Source organism: Mustela nivalis (assembly GCF_964662115.1).
Source record: "Mustela nivalis genome assembly, chromosome: 4".
NCBI classification, from domain to species: Eukaryota; Metazoa; Chordata; class Mammalia; order Carnivora; family Mustelidae; genus Mustela; species Mustela nivalis.
In genome coordinates, this window is record NC_139023.1 from 82,420,391 (window position 1) to 82,443,233 (window position 22,843).

The following is a 22,843-nucleotide window of genomic DNA, read 5'->3' on the forward strand; positions in this document are numbered from 1 at the left end:
TGCACTGACTCTTGGGCAGTGGCCAATTGATTATCTCATTGTTAAGAGGCCTAGGTGACGCAAGATGGAAGAATGAATACCAAAAATTATAGGCATTCAGATGGAACCATAGGATGGGACACAAAACGTGTGGCTCTTTGTGTTTCACATCAGCGCTCACCAGTGTAGAATGACTGTATGTAGTGAAAGTCAGCCAGACTGTTCTGTCACCCCACTGCTGCTTGTGCATTGTACTCATTAATGGAGTAGTTATAGGACCAGTCGTAAAAGATATGCAAGAGTCCAATAGCATTGCACTTCCTCTCACCAGGATTCTTCTTGCTGCTGCAGCTGTTGAATGACTACCTGTCAACAACGAATGCTGAACTCAGTATTTGTAGTATGTGCTTTATGTAACTTTATGTAACTTTAGCCTTTGCTGAATTAGAGGATCTGGTACAAGATTAGGTATGCTTCAAGTAAGGGACACAGTAAAGATTCCATAAACCTAAAGCTCCAATGTTGCAATGTTGACTGATAATTATGGGCTTCTCATGCTGGGAGACCCTCAAGAAAAGAAGGGAGATACTATACTGTCAGGAGTAATGACTGATTATCATGAGGAGCTAGGTTTGCTACTGAATAATAGGAGAAGAGAGAAGTATGCCTAGAACAGAGAAGGTTCACTGTGCTATTTTTGGTACTTCCATGAATTCACGCAATTGCAGTCATGGTCTGACTGAGGCCTGGTAACTAGGGAATTCCCTCTTGGAAGTGAAGATCTCGGTAACTTCATGGAGAGTGGAAATTAAATGAGCAAAAGTTCTAGCCAAGCTAGAAGGAAAATAGAATAGTTACACATTTTTATTTTTTTATTTTTAGAAACTGGTTTGTCCCACGTCAAAGAATAGGGTAGGATGTAGTGCCCTTGCCTGTATTTTCTCACTGCTTCCATACATCCAGATGGTTTCCTGGTGCAAGCACCTCCAACTCTGTACCTGAATCTTTCTTTGGTCATGGGTGTGTGATTGGGTAATGCCAGTGGGAATGGGACAAGAAGTGCAAGGAATCGTACATCCTCATGACAAACTTAACTCATTATGGACAAGAGTTGGCATATAAATGCCCCACTCCATTTGTGTGCATTGGTGGTCAGAGTCCATGTGTCCATGAACCCTGAGTAATCTGGGTAACCTCTTATAACTGAAATAAATTTTACACTTACCAAAATTTTACTACTTAGTTCAGGGGTTGAAAACTCAAATGCACACAGAGAACAGACAAGTAAGGAAAATGAATTATGAGTCAATAGGAAATAGTAGGGACTCTGATGAGCAGGAGAGGTTTTTTTTGCAATATTTCTGATTTTGTTTTCCTAAAGAAATGAGAAAGCAATGTTTTTGGGTAAAATTTTGTGATATCTAAATGTTGGCAACTATTTTCAAATTATAAAAATATCTGTACAGGTCTTTTGTAGAACTTAGCCCAGACAATTAGCTGTTTGCCACTTCTGGTCTCACCTAGTCTCACCAAGTCTAGATACTGTGTAGATACTCTGACAATATATTTTGGATAGGTCCAGCTTTTCTGTAGTTTTATTTTGAAATTGTAACTTGATTTAGAAGTTATAATCTAATGGAGAAAAGATAATCATCATCTTGTGTTGTTTAATTCAGATTGTCAAAGCAAGGAAGACACATTTAGAACCTCTTAGAAACCTATGGAAGAGCTGTGTATTTTTAGTCTATGTAATTCACATCTGAGAGAACAGATTGAATCATTGCTACCTGTCCCCTTGGAATATGGTTTAAGAAAGAGTTAACTTAAACCTCTCCTGCCAATATGAGCTATTATTATACTGTATAATATGTAAAAAATTAGGTGTTAAAACAATTACTAATGACCATCTGCCTAAATCCATGGAGTTAAATCAGAGTAGGTTCCTCATTCTGTTTATCTAGTTTTAATGTTCATGTAGGGGTGCTGGGGCTTAAGAGATTTTTCTCTCCTGCAATGGATAGCATAGCTGATGCTATGAATTAGGGCATATTCCAAAAAAAGTTTACATTTTTATAACATTTTCCATAAATGGAAGAATTTTGGATCAAGGATATGTGATAGCAAGTAACTCTAAGTTTCGAAGTCAAAATTGTTGCCATCACTTGGGTAATACTTGGGTATCTCTTAAAGGATGAATCCATGTTCTTTTGCCTCTTCCCCTCTAAATTAGCAGTGTTCAATAGAAAAATAATACAAGTCACATATGTATTTTATATTTTCTAGTACTCATTAAAATAGTAAATGGAAATATGTGAACTCAGTTTTAACGTTTTATTTATTTATTTATTTTAAAAGATTTTATTTATTTATTTGACAGACAGAGATCACAAGTAGGCAGAGATACAGGCAGAGGGAGAGAGACAGGAGGAAGCAGGCTCCCTGCCAAGCAGAGAGCCTGATGTGGGGCTCAATTCCAGGACCCTGGGATCATGACTTGAGATGAAGGCAGAGGCTTTAACCCACTGAGCCACCCAGGCGCCCTGTAGTGTTTAGATTTTAAATTGATGGTTGTTGAATGAATGAACAAATAATCATTTTGCTCTTTATTTTGGTCTAATTCTTATGTCCTTTTTCCTTCAGTGTTATTTAGGATGACAATAGAGGTTGCTTCTGAGTCATGCTAATCTTACAATGTCAGTTCAGTACTATTGCCTTTTAGCAATACAATAGTTTTCTAGATCCATGCCTTTCATGTTCACATAAACATCTTTTCTTTTTTTTCCTCAGTTGAACTTTCTTTATATACCATTCTCGATTCTTCTCAGATTTCTTTTATTCTACATAATGAGAACATCATGATGAAGCATGATGGTCTAATATATGTGTATAGAAATCCAGCCTAGTCCACCAATAATATTTCAGTTTTATTTCATTTACTTTGAGTTCCTCATGTTAAAATTAAAATTAAAATCCAATATATCTCATGTGTAAAAGAAGAAAATAATCCAAATTTAATAGTTTCAAAACACCCACATCAAATTTGGAGTGGTGAAAGCCAATTAACATCTAAAGATCTGACAGGCTTAAATTTTTTTTTTTTCTCTCTCAGACTCTATTACTCACTGTGTTTTGGGTGAAGAAAGTAAGGGACACATGGAGTGTACTTTAAACGCAGAGCTCAAGGATTTTATTTATTTGGGCAGATGTGTAGTATTTTGTTGTTACTTCAGTTGCTGAGGAAGATGACCACCACCTTGAAATATTTTTAAGGATGTTTTCAGACTTGATTTTAAGGAAGTTTTCAGACTTGATGATCACAAAATCTGACATTTAGGCAGTAGTATAATAGTGTAAAGGAGTGAAGAGAGGAGAAATAAACCTAAGCAAGAAATAGAATGTTGTGGTCTAAGTGTTTTATAGTGTGACCAACTCTCAATTATCCTTAGTACTGAGAGCTGCAGACATAGATAATTATCTATTTATAATCCAAAAGCCTTCATTTAATAAACAGTTTCCATATCCTCTTCTATGAGAACTACTAACAAGAACCAGAATAGACTGGTTTGTGTTTCAGCAGATTTTATTTCTTCTGCCCAGGTTTGGGTGGGGTTGCTAATGAGCAATGTGTTATTCCGAAGACCAGGAACCAGAGGGATAATCAATGAGAAATCGGTGGTGAGTAGAGTCCGCAGTTGGATAATCAGCCTCAGAATAATATGGAGTTTTAACTGTGTGTCCCTTAGGAAGAGAGAAATGAGCTCTTTTGTGATTCTTGATTGTTACAAAATATCTGCCCTCTCCTCAGAATCTTTTCATTATAGAAACGTACTCTATCCAATCCCAGTGGGTTGGAAAACTAGAAATAGATCTTATGTAGTTATCATAGTTAATCTGAATAGCAGCTTATTTTTTGGAGTTTGCTGCACTTGAGTTCTGCACCTTCCTGTGTTAACAGCCCACATCATGGCTGGTTTGGTTTAGTTTTGATACCCCACTATCACCACAATGAGAATAAGTGATCCAATTTCCTTTGAAGGGATTCCTTATCGGGAAAACAACTGGCGCCTGAGAACCTTTCCTATGCATGTATAAAGGCAGTTAAACATTGTTTTTTGCCTCAAAACAGGGTGGAATTCCAAAATACCACAGAGAGAGAAAACCATGTTTTGCATTTAAGGTTAAGGGCAGTACTGCATAATCTGTGTACATTCAAATAAACATTTTTTCCCACTCGAACAATTGCTCTGTAATTAAATGTAAATGCCCCATTCCTGCATAATATATCCGTGCCTGAACACACCAATAATATCCCCATGGAACCTTCTGACATACCATCCTTTTTTCTCTGCCTTAAACTGGGTGAGGAACTATAAAAACATTCCTGAAGCAGTCATGCAATTATCTCAGGTCTTTGGCCTACAGCCTGATAGAAGCTAGACCATGTCTAAATGAACTCAGACTCCAAGCAAGTAAGAGACAGAGGCACTTAGGACATGGAAGAGTAAAATCCGAATAAGACAGAGGCACTTAGGACATGGAAGAGTAAAATCCAATATTGAAACTGCTCATAGTCAATCAGTGTGCACTGGAGACTTGAGTGGAAGGATTATCAAAAGCTTGAGTAAAGGGCTAATTTTTTTAGGTTTGAAAGGAAAAGCACATTCACACACATAAAAAAACTCCTCTATATTCCCATTAAAAGCTGACTGTGTTGTTAAAACGTTAACCATGAGAAAGATACTCTGGATATGAAAGACATTTTCTTTTTGTGAAATTTTAATAGAATGCAAACTTCAGTAAAAATGCCTGATTAATCCATATGGTTCTATTTCATTGATTGTTCTTTGAAAATATAATAACTTCATGAGTAATTGGAATAATGGAGACTATATTTACAAGTGACCAAATTAAATATGGAAGTAATATATTTTTTCAAAGTCTTCCCCCTCCCATGGTCATATATGTAACAAAACTTTGAAAAATAGCATGTTTTACATTACAGATGATTCTTGGCAGAGTAAAGCAAAAATAGACAGTATTCAGATGGGCACATTTTACTTTTGTAACTCTTCTGTGATCTATTACAATATAGGTAGTTCAGAAATTTATGTGAAGTAGATGGACTACATAGGCTGGAAAGACATGAAGTAGAGATGGAAAGTGTGGAATGCTTTTTCAAGAAAATTTTTTGTGAAGTTTTTTGGGGATTAAGTACCCAGAGTTTGGTTTTAGGTGGCAGAAAAATTGCTCTTTTTTTTTTTTTTTTTTAAAGTTGAAGGAAGCAGCTGCTACTAAGGGTTAGATTGAGGACAGTGGAAATGAAGGAGACTGGAAAGGGGCCTAACTAAGGGAATATACTAGGCAATGAGATTCAAGGCAAAGGAAGGAGAGGAAAGCAAAGAGGAACAAATGATGCTATAAAGATAAAGTTTGGGAGAAGAGAAATTTGCATTTGAAGACCTTGATGAGATAAACAAAACAAAACAAAACATCATTTAGGAAAATAAACGGCAGAAGTGGGGTAAGGGCATTAGGATGATAATGAAGTTTAGAACACTTGCTACAAAAATGGGAAAGTAGCAGGAAAAAAAAAAAACTTCCATATTTCCAACTACAGTCCTCTCTAAAACTTGGCTTAGAGGTAGAGAAGTGGATCGATCCAAGACAGAGGCCTTGAGTAGTTGTGGCAGGAGGACAAAAAGATGAAAAAAATTGAGGACGCTAATAATAAAGGGTGTAAGATTTGAAGAGAATTAAATTGGGAAGACAAAAAGAAGATTCAAGGGACTGAGATCTCAGTGAATTTCAGGTGAATTTACTGGGAGTGAAGCAACAGAAGATGGAAGATTTTCTTCTGAGTAAAATACTGATGTTTAAGGTTTTCAAGGAAGAACTGGGTGATGACAAGGGCCAGTGTACAGCCAAGACAGTGGGTTGCTTCCATCCACATTCTTTTATATACATATGGAAAAGATCAAGAAGGAGGAGTTTTACATCATCTGCTTCCTTAAAGGCATCATGGTACAACACACTAGAAAAGCACTAGAGAGACACATGGGTCCTGGCCCTGCTGCTGCACAATTTTCAGTCTCCTCTTTGATAAAGTGGTTGTGAAAATATGTTACACTCCTGTTTCAGGTGTGCTGTGAAGAATAAATTTACGTGCAGATTCTTTGAAAGTTGCAAAGCTCTATGTACATGTTGAACATTGTTAAGGAGCCGATTTTTTAAGGATTTTATTTATTATTTAGTAGAGAGAGAAAACACAAGCAGGCAGAATGGCAGGCAGAGGGAGAGGGAGAAGGAGAAGCAGGTTCCCCACTAAGCAGGCAGCCTGACATGGGGCTCAATTCCAGGACCCTGAGCTGAAGGCAGATGCTTAACCAACTGAGCCACACAGGTGCCCCAAGGAACCAATTTTTAAATATAATGGTGACTTTACTGTGAGCTGGGGTAGTTAGGAAATCTTTTAACAAATAAAATACAAGTCTTAATATTGGAATTTAATTATTTTCAGAGTCTGAAACCCTGCCTTGAAAGTCCTTAGCCTGAACCCCAATTCCCAGCCCTCGTGACTACCAAATGAAGGCTAAAGACTTGTTAGAAACTAAAGGGATCACCTGGTGTCAAAATCCTACCAACCATTCACTTGACCCAGAGTATTGCCGCTGCCTGGAAATTCTTATTTTCGTAGCCTAATTGCTACACTAGACCCCAATGTATAAAGATACTGGCTTGAATTGAGACTGATTTGCTATGATACACCACCATTGGTCATTTATTTGGACCTTTTTCAACATGCCTTGGTGTGATCCTACATGGCTATGGGATGAGGTGATAATTTAAACGGTTTTTAAACAAGGAGGAAAACAACATGGATGAATTTCCTTTTGAGGGAGGTAATAACTGAGGTCATAATATTTTTTTGTCTTCTTCAAAGTGTGTATTTCAAAACTCTTACATATAATTAGTTTTATCTGATGTGTAGGTTGATATAGATACTGCTTGATACATAGTATGAATTTTGTGATAGGTGGAATACTGCAACATTAATTGCCTTAAGGTCTATCTTTAAAACTAGTGAAAAAAATAACCTTGTTATGAGAATAAATTTGGGATGAAATCATAAAAATTTTTAACCTTTTATAGATGCCAATAAAAATAAACAATGAAATTGCTTTTTTTGACCTATTCTGTCTTATAGGCAATTTTACATTCATTTGCAAATGTTACTCCAGAATAAAACAATTATATTTGGTGGAACACATATGGAAGTTGAGACCCTGATGCTCCATCCTCCTTTCAAAGCCCCCCTTCTTTCCCTCTCTAACTTACATACACAGAAACCATCAATAGATTCCAGCTGGCTATCTGTACTGAAATAGTTCAAAAAGAAAAGAAAATCCCAATTCAAAAACATTTCTAATGATCTGTTTGATAAAACAATGGAATTTTAAGTCTCTCTCAGTGACCCACAAAACAAACAAACAAACAAAAAATACAAAAGCAAAAACAAAAAATCAGCTTAGCCAAGTTTTGTGCTAATGAAGAGAAATTTAGAGATCTCTTGCACTTTAATCTAATAGCAACAACACCACTATTATTAATAGCAAAACTTTACCTCACTGTCAGCAAAGAATGTGCTTGCTGCAGTGTATTAGGCTTTTCTTTGACAAGTTTAAGACACTATAATGAAGCAGTTGCATGGGACAGACAGACAAAGTAATCCATCAGATAAATCACTTCTTTATCCTATTCATGCTTGTATTAGAAAGCTAAGTCCATGAAGGGGAATGGAGTAGGAAGAGATTTCTTTTATTATAGTGTTCTAAATAATTTTTTATGGTCTAAGTCTTTGTATACATTGTATAAAGTATGATAAGGAGAAAGGCTTGTACTATGAAGTGTTTTACAAGTATAATTTAGGAGTAAAAAGCAATAATTAAAGCAAATTCTTGGGTCTGAATTCTCAGTTCTGCTGTGGACTGCACTGTGTCCCTGTAAAATTCGTATGTCGAAGACCTGACCCCCAGTGTGACTGTGTTTGGAATCACCTGTAAGGAGGTTATAAAGGTTCAATGAGGTCATAAGGGTAAACTCTAATCCAATAGGGCTGGTGCCTTTGTAAGAAGAGGAAGAAGCACTAGGGCTCTCTCTAGCTGTGCACACCAAAATCAGACTATCTAAGTACACATAGAGAAGGCAGCCATCTGCAAGCCAGGAAGAGAACTCTCACTAGAAACTGGAACCTTGATTTTAGACTTGTAGCCACCAGGACTACGAAAATATAATTTCTGTTGTTTAAGTCAGTTGGTATATACCTATGGTATATATTTATGGCATCCTGAGTTGACTAAGAAATAATTTGGTGCAAGAAAGAAATGGGGTGCAGTTCTTAACAAATACCTAAATATGTGGAAGTGGCTTTAGTAATGGATAGGGGTTCAAGGAGTTTTGAGGTGCGTACTGGAGAAAGTCTAGATTGCTGTGAACAGAATGTTAGTAGAAATATGGCCATTAAAGTCCATTCTGGTGAGGTCTCAGATAGAAATGAACAGATTATTGAAATCTGGGGGAAAGACAATTCTTGTTGCAAAGTGGCAAACTACTTGGCTGAATTGTGTTCTAGTATTTCAAGGAAAGTAGAACTTTTGAGCCATGAAATTGGTTATTTACCTGAGGGTGTTTCGAAGCAAAATATTGAAGTTATGGTATGTTTTTTTCTGACTGCAAGTAGTAAAATGTGAGAGGAGCGAAATAAATTGTAGAAGGAATAGATAAAAGGAACCAGAACTCAAAGTTTTGGAAAATTCTTAGCTTGCCTCTATTACAAAAACTTTGAAAAGAGTTTGGAAGAGAACACCAAGGACTCAGATAGAATATCATTTCAAAAAGAGATTATGAGATTATACAAGCAGAAACCTTGCCAATTTGAACTAAAAGGGGGCAGAGAAGGAACAAAATGAAAAAAGGGGACTCTTAGATTCTACATGACAGGAAGATAGAGCTATTCTGCTACTTTATCACTCAAGAAAAGGGAAGAATGACCTAGAAGGGGATTCAGAGATTATCAGGGCTGCCACTCCTACTATGCCCATTGGGTAGGGCTGGATTCCCTTTTGTTTCCTCTTCAGTTTTGGCAGACCAGGATATTCTACCCAGTGCCTTGCAGAGAGCTAAAGGGGTGGACCTTCCCTAGGGAGCCCTGAATTTTATGCTGTTACTCCAGTGGGCCGGGAGGGTAGAGTTTTGAACCAAAGAGGATTATTCTCAAGCCTTAAAAGTCCAATGGTGTTTGCCTTGCTGGATTTTGGACTTGCTGGGATCCATCACCCCTACCTTCTTCCCAATTTTTTTTCTTTTGGAATGGGGATATCTATCCTTTGCTTATTGCACGATTGTATTTTGGAAGTGAATAATTTATCTGGTTTCACCGGCTTATGTCTGTGCTGGAATTTTACCCATATGTGATTTAGGTCATATGTTAGAGTCCTATCCCTATGTGATTTAGGTCATACGTAGATGAGACTTTGGATTTTAGAGGTGATGTTGCAATAAGTTAAGACTTTTGGAGCTGTTGGGATTGAATGAATGTAGCATGTAAGAAGGACATGAATTTTGAAGGGTTAAGGTGGAATACTGTTTTTGAATTGTGTCTCTCCCTCAACTTTGTATGTTGAAGCTCTAACCTCCAATGAGACTATATTCGGAGATAAGACCTATGAAGAGGTGGTAAAGTTTGAAGGAGATCATAAGGGTTGAGTTCACTGAGGAGAAGCTATGTGAGAAGGCAGCTCTCTGTAAGCCAGAAAGAGAGATTTCACTGATGTTGGACTTGTAGCCTCCTGAACTTTGAGAAAATAATTTTCTGATGTTTGTGCCATTGAGTTTATGGTATTTTGTTATGGTAGCCTAAGCAGACTGATACAAGTTCTCTTAATAAATATTTTTTGAGTATCTGTAGTGTTCTAGAAACTGTTTTTGGCAGTGGTCAGCAAACTAAAGCTTGTGGGCAAAATTAGGCCTGCTGCCTGTTTTAGTAATTCAAGTTTTATTGGAATAAAGCCAGGTTCATTCCTTTACGTATTGTCCATAGCTGCTTTCACACTTCAATGATACAGTTGGGTAGTTAATTAGAATAGAGATTGTGTGGCTTATAAAGCCTAAAATCCTTACTATCTAACTCTTTACTGAAAAAAATAGGTATTTACTTCTTGTCTAGAATCTTGGAAGAGAAAAATCTGGTCTAGAATAGCAGTTGTACTCTACAAATATTCCAGACTCTAAAATGATTTTATTTCTTGGCAATTACTTAGAAGAAATAGTATGAAAGTGATTTTCTCTTTGAATTGAAAAGGCTGATTGGTTGAACTACCAGTCAGTCTCAGCCAGATGTGCTATTTTCTTTCATTGTCCCAGGAGAAAAGATTGACTATCAGTTCTTCAAGAATAGGAATGTCTTCCGGTAATAAAAACTGAGCCATGAGAGACTATGGACTTTGAAAAACAATCTGAGGGGTTTGAAGCGGTGAGGGGTGGGAGGTTGGGGGAACCAGGCGGTGAGTATTAGAGAGAGCATGGATTGCATGGAGCACTGGGTGTGGTGCAAAAACAATGAATAATGTTATGCTGAAAATAAATAAATTAATAAATAAATTTAAAAAAAAACCCTGAATGTTTTGTCTTTGAGTTTTAAAAATATTGTCCCATATGGTTTAATTTCTAACTTATAAAGCAGAGAACTAAGAGTGAGTCTATGACATAAATGGTAATGTGCAGCAAATGTTTAACAACAGGCTTTTTAACCAAACACACCCCAATTTGTAACATTTGCCTGCTTCCATAGTGTGAATATTCCCACTGGCTGATTTCAAGCTACCTATATGTTGTCACTGAACATGGAATTTGGGAAGAGATGTGTAGTAGTTAACTATTCCACCAGACTGATAAAATGTATAAAGCAACTAGAAAGTTATGAGTTTTGAATTTTTATTTAATAAATATATAATCCATTTAACCCTCAGTATATAATTTAACTTTTTAAAAATTAACATATGATGTATTATTTGTCCCAGGGGTACAGGTCTGTGAATCATTAGGCTTACGTACTTCACAGCACTCACCATAGCACATAGCCTCCCCAATGTCCATAACCCAACCACCCTCACATACTGCCCCCCTCCACCTGGCAACCCTTAGTTTGTTTTGTGAGATTAAGAGTCTCTTATGGTTTGTCTCCCTCCCAATCGCATCTTGTTTCATTTTTTTTCCTCCCTATCCGCCCCCTGCCCCACTCTGCCTCTCAGGTTCGTCATATCACGGGGATCATATGATAATTGTCTTTCTCTGATTGACTTATTTCACTTAGCATAATACCCTCTAGTTCCACGTCATTGCAAATGGCAGGATTTCATTTCTTTTGATGGCAGCATAGTATTCCATGTCTGTGTGTGTACACACACACACACACACACACACATATATGCACACCACATCTTCTTTATCCATTCATCTGTTGATGGACATCTAGGTTCATTTGGGTGCACGTGCCCTTTTAGATCACTACATTTTGTACCTTTAGGGTAAATACCCAGTAATGCAATTGCTGGGTCGTAGGGTAGCTCTATTTTCAACATTTTAAGGAACCTCCATGCTGTTTTCCAGAGTGGTTGCACCAGCTTGCATTCCCACCAACAGTGTAAGAGGGTTCCCCTTTCTCTGCATCCTCGCCAGCATCTGTCCTTTCCTGACTTGTTAATTTTAGCTATTCTGACTAGTGTGAGGTGATATCTCATTGTGGTTTTGATTTGTATTTCCCTAATACCGAGTGATGTTGAGCATTTTTTCATATGTCTGTTGGCCTTTTGGATGTCTTCTTTGCAGAAATGTCTGTTTATGTCCTCTGCCCACTTCTTTATTGGAGTTTGATAAGCTCTTTATAGATTTGGGATACTAGCCCTTTATCTGATATGTCATTTGCAAATCCTCTCCCATTCTGTCAGTTGTCTTTTGATTTTGTTAACTGTTTCCTTTGCTATGCAAAAGTTTTTGATCTTGATAAAATCCCAATAGTTCATTTTTGTCCTTGCTTCCCTTGCCTTTGGCAATGTTTCTAGGAAGAATTGCTGTGGCTAAGGTCGAAGAGGTTGCTGCCTGTGTTCTCCTCAAGGATTTTGATGGATTATTGTCTCATATTGAGGTCTTTCATCAATTTTGAGTCTATTTTAATGTGTGGTATAAGGAAATGGTCCAGTTTGATTCTTCTACATGTGGCTATCCAATTTTTCCAACACCATTTGTTGAAGAGGCTGTCTTTTTTCCATTGGACATTCTTTCCTGCTTTGTCAAAGATTAGTTGACCATAGAGTTGGGGGTCTACTTCTGGGCTCTCTATTCTGTCTATTGATCTATGTATCTGTTTTTGTGCCAGTATCATACTGTCTTGAGGATGACAGCTTGTAATAGAGCTTTGCAGTTTGGAATTTTGATGTCACAAACTTCGGCTTTTTTTTTTTTTTTTCAAGATTCCTCTGGCTATTTGAGGTCTGTCCTGGTTCCATATAAGTTTTAGGATTATTTGTTCCATTTCTTTGAAACAAATGAAATTGATAAGGATTGCATTAAACATATAGATTGCTTTAGGTAGCATAGACATTTTCACATATTTGTTCTTTCAACCCATGAGTATGGAACATTTTCTCATTTCTTTGTGTATTCCTCAATTTCTTTCATGAGTACTTTATAGTTTTGTGAGTAAAGATTCTTTGCCTCTTCGGTTAGGATTATCCCGTGGTTTTGGGTGCAGTTGTAAATGGGTTTGAATCCTGAATTTCTCTTTCTTCTGTCTTGTTGTTGGTGTATAGAAATGCAACCGATTTCTGTGCATTTATTTTATTTATTTTTTTATTTTTAAAGATTTTATTTATTTATTTGACAGACAGAGATCACAGGCAGGCAGAGTGGCAGGGAGAGAGAAAGGGGGAAGCAGGCTCCCTGCTGAGCAGAGAGCCTGATGAGGGGCTTGATCCCAGGACCCTAAGATCATGACCAGAGCCAAAGACAGAGGATTTAACCCACTGAGCCAGTCAGGCACCCCTGTGCATTGATTTTATATCCTGACACTTCTAGAAGATTTGGAGTGGAGTCTTTTGGGTTTTCAACATAAAGTATCATATCATCTGCAAAGAGTGATAGTTTTATTACTTCTTTGCCAATTTGGATGACTTTAATTTCTTTTTGTTGTCAGATTGCTGAGGCTAGGACTTCTAGTACTATGTTGAATAGCAGTGGTGATAATGGATAATCCCTGCCATGTTCCTGACCTTAGTGGAAAAGCTCTCAGTTTTTCTCCAGTGGGAATGATCTTCTCTATGGGTTTTCCATAGATGGCTTTGATGATGTTGAGGAATGTACCCTCGATGCCTTCACTTTGATGAGTTTTGATCGAGAAAGGTTGCTGTACTTTGTCAAATACTTTTTCAGCATCTATTGAGATTATCATATTTCTTTCTTTTATTAATGTGTTGTATCACATTGATTGATTTGCGGATGTTGAACCAGCCTTGCAGCTCTGGAATAAATCCCATTTGGCCATGGTGAATAATCCTTTTAATATACTGTTGGATCATATTGGCTACTATTTTGGTGAGATGTTTCACATCTGTGTTCATCAAGGTTATTGGTTTGTAATTCTCTTTCTTGATGGGTTCTTTTTTTTTTTTTTTTTTGAAGGCTTCAGGAAAGAATTTATTATGCAGAAGTGTAGGATAGAGGTTGGAGTCCATCACTGAAGAGCAGGCAAGCACGCTGTCACCAGGATACCTCAAAAAATAAACAGGTTTTGAGGCAACTTTGTAATTAGAGATAAATAATTGAAAAGGCTATATATACATACTTGGAAAAGCTTATCCCTGACAAATCATTTTCTTCCTACCAAGAAAGCTGTTTTCGAAACTTTATCCAATAAAATTCTTAAGATTTCAGCAGACAACATTGTTTACAAAACAATTCATAAAACATGAAATTACTCTTCATAATAGGTGGTATGGTGTCTCCAAATCCAGGCATACGTGGCATCAAATCTGCAGGAAGATAAGCCATCTTATTTTTTTTTAAATTTTTTATTTTTAATAAACATGTAATATATTTTTATCCCCAGGGGTTCAGGTCTGTGAATCGCCCAGTTTACAAACTTCACAGCACTCACCAAAGTACATGCCCTCCCCAATGTCTGTAACCCCACCCCCCTTCTCCCAACCCCCCCCTCCCCCCAGCAACCCTCAGTTTGTTTTGTGAGATTAAGAGTCATTTATGGTTTGTCTCCCTCCCAATCCCATCTTATTTCATTAATTTATTCTTCCTTTACCCCCTTAAGCCCCCATGTTGCATCACTACTTCCTCATATCAGGGAGATCATATGATAGTTGTCTTTTTCCGCTTGACTTATTTTGCTAAGCATGATACGCTCTAGTTCCATCCACGTTGTCACAAATGGCAAGATTTCATTTCTTTTGATGGCTGCATAGTATTCCATTGTGTATATATACCACTTCTTCTTGACCCATTCATCTATTGATGGACATCTAGGTTGTTTCCATAGTTTGACTATTGTGGACATTGCTGCTATAAACATTCGGGTGCACGTGCCCCTTTGGATCACTACATTTGTATCTTTAGGGTAGATACCCAGTAGTGCTATTGCTGGGTCATAGGGTAGTTCTGTTTTCAACATTTTGAGGAACCTACAAGTTGTTTTCCAGAGAGGTTGCACCAGCTTGCATTCCAACCAACAGTGTAGGAGGGTTCCCCTTTCTCCACATCCTCGCCAGCATCTGTCATTTCCTGACTTGTTAATTTTAGCCATTCTGACTGGTGTGAGGTGATACCTCATTGTGGTTTTGATTTGTATTTCCCTGATGCCCAGTGATTTGGAGCACTTTTTCATGTGTCTGTTGGCCATCTGGATGTCTTCTTTGCAGAAATGTCAGTTCATGTCCTCTGCCCATTTCTTGATTGGATTATTTGTTCTTTGGGGGTTGAGTTTGCTAAGTTCTTTATAGATTTTGGACACTAGTCCTTTATCTGATATGGCGTTTGCAAATATCTTCTCCCATTCTGTCAGTTGTATTTTGATTTTATTAACTGTTTCCTTTGCTGTGGAAAAGCTTTTGATCTTGATGAAATCCCAATAGTTCATTTTTGCCCTTGCTTCCCTTGCCTTTGGCGATGTTCCTAGGAAAATGTTGCTGCGGCTGAGGTCGAAGAGGTTGCTGCCTGTGTTCTCCTCAAGGATTTTGATGGATTCCTTTCTCACATTGAGGTCCTTGATCCATTTTGAGTCTATTTTTGTGTGTGGTGTAAGGAAATGGTCCAATTTCATTTTTCTGCATGTGGCTGTCCAATTTTCCCAGCACCATTTATTGAAGAGGCTGTTTTTCTTCCATTGGACATTCTTTCCTGCTTTGTCAAAGATGAGTTGACTGTAGAGTTGAGGGTCTATTTCTGGGCTCTCTATTCTGTTCCATTGATCTATGTGTCTGTTTTTGTGCCAGTACCATGCTGTCTTGATGATGACAGCTTTGTAATAGAGCTTGAAGTCCGGAATTGTGATGCCAAAAACGTTGGCTTTCTTTTTCAATATCCCTTTGGCTATTCAAGGTCTTTTCTGGTTCCATATAAATTTTAGAATTATTTGTTCCATTTCTTTGAAAAAGATGGATGGTACTTTGATAGGAATTGCATTAAATGTGTAGATTGCTTTAGGAAGCATAGACATTTTCACAATATTTATTCTTCCAATCCAGGAGCATGGAACATTTTTCCATTTCTTTGTGTCTTCCTCAATTTCTTTCATGAGTACTTTATAGTTTTCTGAGTATAGATTCTGTGTCTCTTTGGTTAGGTTTATTCCTAGGTATCTTATGGTTTTGGGTACAATTGTAAATGGGATTGGCTCCTTAATTTCCCTTTCTTCTGTCTTGCTGTTGGTGTAGAGAAACGCAACTGATTTCTGTGCATTGATTTTATATCCTGACACTTTACTGAATTCCTGTACAAGTTCTAGCAGTTTTGGAGTGGAGTCTTTTGGGTTTTCCACATATAGTATCATATCATCTGCGAAGAGTGATAATTTGACTTCTTCTTTGCCGATTTGGATGCCTTTAATTTCCTTTTGTTGTCTGATTGCTGAGGCTAGGACCTCTAGTACTATGTTGAATAGCAGTGGTGATAATGGACATCCCTGCCGTGTTCCTGACCTTAGCGGAAAAGCTTTCAGTTTTTCTCCATTGAGAATGATATTTGCGGTGGGTTTTTCATAGATGGCTTTGATGATATTGAGGTATGTGCCCTCTATCCCTACACTTTGAAGAGTTTTGATCAGGAAGGGATGCTGTACTTTGTCAAATGCTTTTTCAGCATCTATTGAGAGTATCATATGGTTCTTGTTCTTACTTTTATTGATGTGTTGTATCACATTGACTGATTTGCGGATGTTGAACCAACCTTGCAGCCCTGGAATAAATCCCACTTGGTCGTGGTGAATAATCCTTTTAATGTACTGTTCAATCCTATTGGCTAGTATTTTGGTGAGAATTTTCGCATCTGTGTTCATCAAGGATATTGATCTATAGCTCTCTTTTTTGATGGGATCCTTGTCTGGTTTTGGGATCAAGGTGATACTGGCCTCATAAAATGAGTTTGGAAGTTTTCCTTCCATTTCTATTTTTTGGAACAGTTTCAGGACAATAGCAATTAGTTCTTCTTTAAATGTTTGGTAGAATTCCCCCGGGAAGCCATCTGGCCCTGGGCTTTTGTTTGTTTGGAGATTTTTAATGACTGTTTCAATCTCCTTACTGGTTATGGGTCTGTTCAAGCTTTCTATTTCTTCCTGGTTCAGTTGTGGTAGTTTATATGTTTCTTGGAATGCATCCATTTCTTCCAGATTGTCAAATTCGTTGGTGTAGAGTTGCTCATAGTATGTTCTTATAGTAGTTTGTATTTCTTTGGTGTTAGTTGTGATCTCTCCTCTTTCATTCATGATTTTATTTATTTGGGTCCTTTCTCTTTTCTTTTTGATAAGTCGAGCCTGGGGTTTATCAATTTTATTAATTCTTTCAAGTAACCAGCTCCTAGTTTCGTTGATTTGTTCTATTGTTTTTTTGGGTCTATTTCATTGATTTTGGCTCTGATCTTTATGATTTCTCTTCTCCTTCTGGGCTTAGGGTTTCTTTCTTGTTCTTTCTCCAGCTCCTTTAGGTGTAGGGTTAGCTTGTGTACCTGAGACCTTTCTTGTTTCTTGAGAAAGGCTTGCACTGCTATATATTTTCCTCTCAGGACTGCCTTTGTTGTGTCCCACAGATTTTGAACTGTTATATTTTCATTATCATTTGTTTCCATGATTTTTTTCAATTCTTCTTTAATTTTCCAGTTGACCCATTCATTCTTTTGAAGGATGGTGTTTAGTCTCCATGTATTTGGGTTCTTTCCAAACCTCCTTTTGTGGTTGAGTTCTAGTTTTAGAGCATTGTGGTCTGAAAATATGCAGGGAATGATCCCAATCTTTTGATACCGGTTGAGTCCTGCTTAAGTCCGAGGATGTGATCTATTCTGGAGAATGTTCCATGTGCACTAGAGAAGATTGTGTATTCTGTTGCTTTGGGATGAAATGTTCTGAATATATCTGTGATGTCCATCTGGTCCAGTGTGTCGTTTAAGGCCTTTATTTCCTTGTTGATCTTTTGCTTGGATGATCTGTCCATTTCAGAGAGGGGAGTGTTAAAGTCCCCTACTATTATTGTATGATTGTTGATGTGTTTCTTTGATTTTGTTATTAATTGGTTTATATAGTTGGCTGCTCCCATGTTGGGGGCATAGATATTTAAAATTGTTAGATCTTCCTGTTGGACAGACCCTTTGAGTATGATATAGTGTCCTTTTTCATCTCTTATTATATCTTTGGCTTAAAATCCAATTGATCTGATATAAGGATTGCCATTCCTGCTTTCTTCTGATGTCCATTAGCATGGTAAATTCTTTTCCAACCCCTCACTTTAAATCTAGAGGTGTCTTCAGGCTTAAAATGAGTTTCTTAAAGGCAACATATAGATGGGTTTTGTTTTTTTATCCATTCTGATTCCCTGTGTCTTTTGACAGGGGCATTTAGCCCATTAACATTCAGGGTAACTATTGAGATATATGAATTTGGTGCCATTGTATTGCCTGTAAGGTGACTGTTACTGTATATGGTCTCTGTTCCTTTCTGACCTACCACTTGTAGGCTCTCTCTTTGCTTAGAGGACCCCTTTCAATATTTCCTGTAGAGCTGGTTTGGTGTTTGCAAATTCTTTCAGTTTTTGTTTGTCCTGGAAGCTTTTAATCTCTCCTTCTATTTTCAATGATAGCCTAGCTGGATATAGTATTCTTGGCTGCATGTTTTTCTCGTTTTTGTTCTGAAAATATCATGCCAGCTCTTTCTGGCCTGCCAGGTCTCTGTGGATAAGTCAGCTGCCAATCTAATATTTTTACATTGTATGTTACAGACTTCTTTTCCTGGGCTGCTTTCAGGAAATTCTCTTTGTATCTACGACTTGTGAATTTTAGTATTAGGTGACGCGGTGTGGGCCTATTCTTATTGATTTTGAGGGGCGTTCTCTAAACCTCCTGAATTTTGATGCTCGTTCCCTTTGCCATATTGGGGAAATTCTCCCCAATAATTCTCTCCAGTATACCTTCTGCTCCCCTCTCTCTCTCTTCTTCTTCTGAAATCCCAGTTATTCTAATGTTGTTTCTTGTCATGGTGTCCCTTATCTCTCGAATTCTCCCCTCGTGGTCCAGTAGCTGTTTGTCCCTCTTTTGCTCAGCTTCTTTATTCTCTGTCATTTGGTCTTCTATATCACTAATTCTTTCTTCTGCCTCATTTATCCTAGCAGTGAGAGCCTCCATTTTTGATTGCACCTCATTAATAGCTTTTTTGATTTCAACTTGGTTATATTTTAGTTCTTTTATTTCTCCAGAAAAGGCTTTTATATCTCCAAAGAGCGTTTCTCTAATATCTTCCATGCCTTTTTCGATCCCGGCTAGAACCTTGAGAATTGTCATTCTGAACTCTAGATCTGACATGTTACCAATGTCTGTATTGATTAGGTCCCTAGCGTTCGGTACTGCCTCTTGTTCTTTTTTTTGTGGTGAATTTTTCCGTCTTGTCATTTTCCCCAGATAAGGGTATATGAAGGAGCAAGTAAAATACTAAAAGGGTGGCAACAACCCCAGGAAAATATGCTTTAACCAAATCAGAAGAGATCCCAAATCGTGAGGAGGGAGAAAGGGGATAAAAAGAGGTTCAAAAAGGAAGATAGAAAAAAAAAGAGAAAAAAAAAAGAAAAGAAAAGAATTTAAAAAAAGGAAACAAATAAAGAAAAATATAAAAAACAAAAAATATATATATTAGATAAACTATTTAAATTATTAAAAATGAAACGGGTAAAAATTAAGAAAAAATAATTTTACCCAAAGGCGAGAAAAAAGAAAAAAAGAAAAAGAAAAAGAAAAAAATTAAATTAACTGCAAAACTAAAAAAAAATCACAGGGAGATAGCCATGAGTTTCGTGCTTTGCTTTCTCCTCCTCTGGAATTCTGCTGCTCTCCTTGGTATTGAAACCACACTCCTTGGTAGGTGAACTTGTTCTTGGCTGGATTTCTTGTTGATCTTCTAGGGGAGGGGCCTGGTGTAGTGTTTCTCAAGTGTCTTTGCCCTAGGTGGAATTGCACTGCCCTTATCAGGGGCCGGGCTGAGTAATCTGCTCGGGTTTGCTTTCAGGTGCTTTTGTTCCCTGAGCGCTTTCCGTAGAGTTCTGGAGGACAGGAATACTACTGGCGGTTCTGGTCTCCGGCCTGGATGAGCCGAGAGCCCGGGGCCCCACTCCTCAGTGTGCCCTCAGAGAACAGCGCCCAGTTACTCCCGTCTGCCTGACCTCTGGCCACGCTGTGAACTCACCGAGCCTGTGGTTGTTTCAAGGTAACACCGACCTGTGTTCTTACTGTAGGCTCTGTCTCTGTAGCCGGCTTTCCCGTTCCAATACCCGCAAGGTCTGTGACACTCAGACACCCCCGATCCTTCTGTAACCCTTCGGGACCTGAGGCCACGCTGACCCCACGTGGGCTTCGCCCCGGTTTAGCCTCTGGAGCGATGTCCCTCAGTGGAACAGACTTTTAAAAGTCCTGATTGTGTGCTCCATTGCTCCGCTGCTTGCCGGGAGTCAGCCCCTCCCCCCGGGGTCTATCTTCCCGTCGCTTTGGATTCACGTCTTTGCCAGTCCTACCTTTCAGAAAGTGGTTGTTTTTCTGTTTCCAGAATTGCTGTTATTATTCTCTTCTATCTGCCAATGGATTTGTGGGTGTTTGCAATCTTTAGATAAGCTATCTAGCTGATCTCCGGCTAGGTGATGTAGTCTCAGCCTGCTACTTCTCCGCCATCTTGCCTCCTCTCCCTGGTTTTCATTTTTTGCAAGTAGCTATCCAGTTTTGCTAACACCATTTATTGGAGAAACCATCCATTCCCCATTGTATAATCTTGGCTCCTTTGTCAAAAATGAATTGATCATATTTGTGCGGGTTTATTTCTGGGTTGTCTATTCTGTTCTATTGATATATATGTCTGTTTTCTTATGTCATTACCATCACGTTATGATTATGATAGCTTTGTAATATAGCTTGAAATCAAGAAGTGTTATGCCTCCTGTTTTGTTCCTTATCAGTATTGTTTCAGCTTTTTGGCTCTTTTCTTTTTTTTAAATCAATTTCACTGTTTCTGGGGAAAATGTTATTGGAATTTTGATAAAGACTGAATTGACTCTATAGATGGCTTTGGAAAGTGTGGACATTTTAACAATATTAATTCTTCCTGTCCATGAACACAGAATATCTTTATTTATTTGTGTCTTCTTCAATTTCTTTCATCAGTGTTTTATTTTTCAGTGTATATATATTTTCCCTCCTTCATTAATTTTATTCCTATGTATTTTTTGATAGTTATAAATGGGATTTTTAAAAATTCATCTTTCCATTAGTTAATTGTTGGTGTAGTGAATGGAGCTAAGTTTTTTGCATTGGTTTTGTATCTTACAACTTCAACTTTACTAACAACTTTTTGGTGGTATCTTTAGATTTTTCTATATATAATAATTCATCTGCACATAGAGATAATTTAACTTATTTAACTTCTTCCTTTCTAATTTAGATTTCCTTTTTTTTTTTTTTTTAAAGATTTTGTTTATTTACTTGTCAGAGAGCGAGCGAGCACAGGCAGACAGAGTGGCAGGCAGAGGCAGAGGGAGAAGCACGGTCCCTGCCGAGCAAGGAGCCCAATGTGGGACTTGATTCCAGGACGCTGGGATCATGACCTGAGCTGAAGGCAGCTGCTTAACCAACTGAGCCACCTAGACGTCCCTGATTTAGATTTCTTTATCTTGCCTAATTGCTTTGGCTATGACTTCTAGTACTATTTTGAGTAAAATGCCTAGTATGTGTGTCCTTGTCTTATTCCTGATCTTAGAGGAAACTCTCTCTTCTTTTTACCATTGAGTGTGATGTTAATTGTGGACTTGTCATATATGGCTTTTATTCTGTTGAAGGGCTTTTTCTCTTTTTCCTATTTGTTGAGTTTTTATTATGAAAGGATGTTGAATTTTGTCAAATAATTTTATTTTTGCATCTTGGCCATAGTTATGTGATTTTATCCTTCTTTCTGTTAATGTGGTATGCAATTGACTTGCATATAATGAACCATCCTTGCATCCCAGGAATAAGTCACACTTGATCAGGGTGAATGATCCTTTTAACGTATTTGGTTTGCTAATATTTTGTTGAGGATTTTTGCATTTATGCCTAACATGGATATTGGTCTTTAGTTTTCCTTGCTTGTAGCTTTTTTGTCTGGCTTTGGTATGAGAGTAATACTGGTTTTGAAAAATGATTTTAGAAGTATTCTCTCCCGTTCTATTTTTTGTAAGATTTTGAAAAGGATTGTTTCTACTTCTTCATTCAGTGTTTAGTAGAATTCACTGGTGAAGCTTTCTGGTCCTGGACTTTTGTTGGGAAGTTTTTGGTTACTGATTCAATCTGCATACTAGTAATCAGCCGATTCAGATTTTTTATTTATTCCATATTCAAGTTTGGAAGATTATATGTTTCTAGGAATTTATCCATTTCTTCTAGATTACCCAGTTTGTTGGAGTTTGGTTGTTTATGGTAGTCTGTTACAATCTTTTATATTTCTATGTTATCAGTTTTAATGTCTCCTCTTTCATTTAGAATTTTATTTATATTTTTTCTTTTTCTTTTGGAAGTTTAACTAAAGGCTTGTCAATTATATTTCTTTTTTCAAAAAAACCATTTTTTAGTTTTATTCATTTTTTTTCTACTGTCATTTTGAGTTCTATTTCATTTATTTTGACACTGGTCTTTGTTATTTCCTTCTTTCTGTCAATTTTGGGCACATTTTGTTCTTCTTTTTTCTAGTTCCTTGAGGTATAAATTTAAGTTGTTTGAGATTTTTTAATCCTCATGTAGATATTTATCACATTAACTTTCCTTTTAGATTGCTTTGCTGCATCCACAATTTTGGTATTATGAATTTCCATTTTCATTTGTTTATTTCAAGGTATTTTCTTATTAAGTTATGTTAGTCACCATGCAGTACTTCATTAGCTTTTGATGTACTGTTCCACAATTTGTTGTTTGCATATAACATCTCATGCTCATTGCAATATATGTCCTCCTTGATATCCATCACCAGGATAACAGTTTCCCTTCCCTATCCCCTCTGATACCTTCAGTTTGTTTCCCAGAGTCCATAGAATTTCATGGT